The sequence below is a fragment of the Aegilops tauschii genome, chromosome 1 (genome assembly GCF_002575655.3).
Source record: "Aegilops tauschii subsp. strangulata cultivar AL8/78 chromosome 1, Aet v6.0, whole genome shotgun sequence".
In the NCBI taxonomy this organism is placed as follows: domain Eukaryota; kingdom Viridiplantae; phylum Streptophyta; class Magnoliopsida; order Poales; family Poaceae; genus Aegilops; species Aegilops tauschii.
In genome coordinates, this window is record NC_053035.3 from 409,265,406 (window position 1) to 409,270,179 (window position 4,774).

General features: G+C 49.1%; 1 pseudogene; it reads right to left on the minus strand.

The window, feature by feature from the left end:
- Positions 1 to 1,855: 1,855 nt before the first annotated feature.
- On the minus strand, positions 1,856 to 4,283 carry LOC109784442 (uncharacterized; annotated as a pseudogene).
- Positions 4,284 to 4,774: the final 491 nt, after the last annotated feature.

Genomic DNA, 4,774 nt, shown 5'->3' on the forward strand with positions numbered 1-4,774 from the left:
ACCTTTGTGATCATTTGAATGGATGGGGGCCTTCAAATCTTGACAAAATTTGGGCAAAATTTGTGATGAGCTCGAGAGGAAGGGAAGAACAGAGGAGAGGGGAAAGGGGGAAGACGCGAGCTCGGGTGGACGAAGGGTTTATATAGGACGGCCTTTAGTACCGGTTCGTGCCACGAACCGGTACTAAAGGTGTTGGAGGGGCCCCAGACTGACAACATCCTGCCACCACTCTCTTTGGTACCGGTTCGTGGCATGAACCGGCACTAAAAGTTTGGCACGAACCGGTACTAATGAGAGCGGCCTGGCTAGCCGTTGGAACCGGCACTAATGGACACATTAGTGCCGACTCAAATTCAAACCGGCACTAATGAGCTGAACATTTGACCCTTTTTCTACTAGTGACTCTTCTCCTTCTCTATGTTGATGACATGATCATCACTGGTGATGATTCTGACTACATTGCCTTTGTTAAGGCTCGCCTTTGCGATCAGTTCCTCATGACTGTTCTTGGTCCACTTCGCTATTTTCTTGGGATTGAGATCTCCTCGACTTCTGATGGCTTCTACATCTCCCAAGAGAAATATATTCAGGATCTTTTCGCTCGCGCTGCTCTCGGTGATGAGCGCACAGTTGTGACTCCTATGGAGCTCAACGTTCAGCTTCGTGCCACTGATGATGATCCTCTTCCTAATCCCACTCGCTATCTTCACCTTGTTGGCAGTCTTGTCTATCTTGCTGTTATGCGTCCTGACATCTCCTATCCTGTCCACATCCTGAGTCAGTTTGTTTCAGCCCCCACCTCTGTCCACTATAATCATCTCCTCCGTGTTCTACGATATCTTCGTGGCACGATCTCTCAGCGCCTTTTCTTTCCCCGCTCCAGCTCTCTTGAGCTCCAGGCCTACTCTGATGCTACCTGGGCTAGTGATCCCTCTGATCGACGCTCGCTGTCTACTTATTGTGTCTTTCTTGGTGGCTCTCTCATTGCCTGGAAGACAAAGAAACAGAGTGCAGTTTCTCGCTCGAGTACAGAGGCTGAGTTGCGAGCCATGGCTATGTTGACGGCTGAGGTGATCTGGTTACGGTTGTTACTTGAGAATTTTGGTGTGTCTGCTACTACCTCGACTCCCTTACTGTCAGACAGTACCGGTGCTATCAGTATTGCGTGTGACCCGGTGAAGCATGAGCTCACCAAGCACATCGGTGTGGATGCTCACTTTGTGCGTGCTGCTGTGCAGGATCAGACTCTTGCTCTTCACTATGTGCCCTCTGAGTTACAGTTGGCGGACTTCTTCACGAAGGCACAGAGTCGCGCATAGCATGGCTTTTTTCTCTCCAAACACAGTGTTGTTGATCCACCATGAGTTTGAGGGGGGGTGTTAGATGTGTATAGTCCCTTTCCGGTATATCCCCATTGTACAAGGGGTTTCCTGCACTTCACCACACATGTATATGTAATGGCCTTTGGCCCTCAGTGAATACTAGTTGCTGATTATCCAACAAGTTCCACGTTCAACAATTGCTGGCCATTGTTTTGTTAAGCAATGCAATGGTTACTGAACACAAAATAGCAGATCAGATAAACAGAAAATATAACAAAAAATTTGTGAAAAAATACACCTAATGTAAGGATAATTGTGATCGTTATCTCTTGCCTATTTTGCAGATATAAATAAGCACTAAACTACAAGAAGGAACACCAGATACATGGTTCATACTATCACATTATTGTTTTTTCAAAATGGCGTACTATCACATTATCAGAAAACGGGTTTCAGTTCACCAACACGAAAGCAAGCTTTTATCAGCACACATTTATGAAGAGAAGAACGTGCCTTGAGAATGCATCACCAATTCACCACAAGAATTTTACTTTGTTCACACGGGGGTAAAAGGCTAAGCTCTCCTCATGTAACATGGGAACGAAAGGGATAATACTAGTGTCCGCTATATTCATCTCTTCCCCTGACTGGTCTTTGGAGCATGTCAAACTATTCTCTGATGAAGTTGAAGGCATACTGGGTCTAGTTCCGACAACCGGTACCTGATCAAGTGAACGCAAAGTTTCAATTGTTTGCTCCACTGGATCATATAGACGGATTTTCCTCCCGGTGTTGAGCATGATCCTCCCATCATCGGGGTCAATAGCTAATGGCACCACAACATCTGTCTCCAGGGAATAGCCAGGACATGCTTTCAAGTGAATTATGCATGCTCTGCCCCATTGGCCGTGCTCTAGCTTCTACACATCTAGAGTGTCTGCTGCCGGGTCTGCTAGAACAGCACACAACACTCCCGCGAGCTCAACCACAAACGCGCGGCAATGGTTTCTGCTATGCCATCTCACAAACCATGAAGGGCAAGGGATAACCTGAAACATTTTTGTAGTGATGTCGACAGAGACAACTACCCGTTCCCAGCTCTGTCCCAACCTTGGTTCACTCATCCAGTACAGCACCCCATCAAGATAGGCAGGTGGCATATCCTTCACGGGCAGAGGCGGTACCCAGTTTTGACGGGCAGGATCCCGAGAGCCGCACCACCGTAACGCGCATGTCAAGTGATACTGACGAGATTTGAAGTCCTTTTGGTGATAGAAGATTTCCACAATAACATGTTCACGAATCGAGGGGTCAAAAGTCAAGCCAACATTCTTGTCGCCGACGGTAAAAGCATGCTCTTCTGCTTGAGGCATTCTCCAGTGTAGGGCCAAAGTTGGCCCCAAGTTGAGTAGCACCAGAAAAAACCTGTACATGGGTTGCAGATATAGTCCTTTGTCTTGGTGCTTACCAGGTTTAGCCCATGGCAAGGCTTAGAGCAAACCACCTTCGTATCAAGCAATCTACTGTGACTAGGAGTTCCTCGGAGACATCCATTCAAAGGAGCAAAACTGAAGCCCAATTGTCCAGTGCCCTTGCCCACAAGCATGACCTTGGGCCTTCTGTCGATGTTCTTATGTTTAAAGTATGACTCAGTAAAGTTTTCATTCTCAATCAATCTGAGCCACTGCTTGCAGACCAATTTAGAGTGTATTGCTGATTTAGCTGGGAGGTGGAGTAGGATCTCTCTAGTCGCCTTAGCCTGGGTGGATGACAAGGCTATCTCTTCATCTGTTTTATGTACTGGAGTTAAGGTCTCTTCAAAAACCTTCTTCTCATACTTGTTGTCAATCTTGTGCTTGCTGGTAGCGATGATTATCTTCTTCCTTGATGACCTGCAATCGCTGAAAGATCCAATAACTCTGAAAATTTATGGCTCACGTAAATCTCTTGCCAGCTTTCCGGAGAAATCGATTTGATGATGCAGTGACCATCCGCCAGAGCCATAGTCCAGCAGTTTCCAAATCTCCAGTGAGCAAGCATGAGGGGCTCGGTTGCGAAGGTCTCGGACCATACACGGTTGGCCATGCATCTCCACTAGGTGCTCTCCTGATGACCCGGGCCTGGAAGTCGGGCGTGGTGCTGCTGGTACCCAGAAGGGCGGTGACCGGGCGCATGTGAAGGTTTCCTCTGCGATCGAAAAGCATATGATGGCAACTCTTGGTGTTGTAGGATCCATCAACCAGTGCAGGCAACCGTTTGCAAACACAGGCGGTAATTTGTTCAGTGATGCATTGGTAACGGCGGAACTTACTAATTGGCGTAAGCTGGAGGGCACTCCACCGGCGACCTGCCTCCAGCGATCGCCATGGCGACCTCCGGGCGTGTACACCTCGCACCTAACCCCGACCTTGTCATGGCACATCCCGTTAATCAGCCTCACCACCTTGTGCTCCCCGTGCGGGCATCAAACCCCAGCCTGGTAGTGGACCTTGATGCTATGTCAGTTGAAGGCGGCAGACGCGTGGCTGCCCGTGTGGTCGCGTTGCAGATGTAGTAGGCCGTGGAGAGACCGTCGTACAGAAGGGTGAGGCCGCGGCACGGTACCGGCGTCACTACCTCCGCACAGTTGCCACAGGCGCCGTCAATGGTGAACAAAAGGTGCCCCTGATCTCCGGTGCTGCCGCCTGGCGATGAGGGCGTGAAGGGGCGAGCGTACACCGCGGTGGAGAGAAATCTGGCGGTGGGTGAGATGTAGAGCAGCTGCTTCGGTGGTGCCCGCCGTGCGGCCATGTGGAGGCTGCGGAACTCATCGGAGGACAGTAGCGTGTCCCAGGAGCGGCAGACGGCCCGGAAGCGGAGGACGGATTTGACGGGGAGCGGCTGCAGCACCTCCGTGATCATCTCGTCCGGAAGCGACGCCGCCTTGTTGATCCTCCTCCCCTTGTTGACCTCCGCAGGCATGTCCTCTAGGTTGCTCCTACGCATCATCTTCAACCTCCGATCTGCTCCACGGGATAAATTCTTCCGTGACGAAGAGTGTTCGGCGGCGCAGGCAAACGCTCGTTTTCCCCACAAAACTGGGGGAGGAAGCAGTCTACAGTATGAAACCGAGCGACCTTGTGGGCCGGCCCGTTTAACCTTTTCTTTCTTTTCTGTTTAATAAAAAAATAGGGTGCGACAACGGGGTTTTTACCAGAGACCTCTCTGTTCAGAGCACAAAGACGTAACCACTCGGCCATCTCGATCCACTGTGCCAACTCACTTATTTTCTCCCTTGTATCCACTTCAGTTCGCATAACGTTTTTCTTTTATTTTTTATGTTTTCTTTGAACAGTTTTTGTCTAATTATTTTATTTTTTTATTTTTGCTAAATGCGTGAACTTTTCTCAAAATCGATGAAGTTTTCTTCAAGATCGATGAAATTTTCTCAAATTCTGGTGAACTTTTTTCAT